The sequence below is a fragment of the Sinocyclocheilus grahami genome, unplaced genomic scaffold, assembly GCF_001515645.1.
Source record: "Sinocyclocheilus grahami isolate Dianchi unplaced genomic scaffold, SAMN03320097.WGS_v1.1 scaffold950.1, whole genome shotgun sequence".
NCBI lineage: Eukaryota > Metazoa > Chordata > Actinopteri > Cypriniformes > Cyprinidae > Sinocyclocheilus > Sinocyclocheilus grahami.
In genome coordinates this window covers 2,754-3,031 of record NW_015506129.1, presented here as the reverse complement: position 1 = coordinate 3,031, position 278 = coordinate 2,754, and the positions used below count along the sequence as shown (strand labels likewise).

The 278-nt window shown below is 12.9% G+C and overlaps 1 protein-coding gene across 2 annotated transcripts in view; it reads left to right on the top strand.

Annotated features, from left to right (window-relative positions):
- The window catches only part of LOC107564603 (tryptophan 5-hydroxylase 1-like), a 16,889-nt gene that overhangs the window by 14,756 nt on the left and 1,855 nt on the right, over window positions 1-278 (top strand). The window lies entirely within an intron of this gene.

Sequence of the window (278 nt, the reverse complement as noted above, 5' to 3'; positions counted from 1 at the left end):
TTCTATTTATATTTATATATAAATACTGTTTATATATTTACTTATTATTTATTTATTTGACAGATGCTATAATTTATTTTTGTATTTATGTATATGTATAGAAAATATATATTTTATTAAGTATTTTTATATTTCACAAAAATCCAATAAATAAAGTAAAAAAAAGTTTTTTTGTACATCTTTAAATAATAATTTCACAAAAGTAGAAGTATATTATTATCTATGTTTATCTATTTTACACACACACATATATATATATATATATATAAAATTTATTA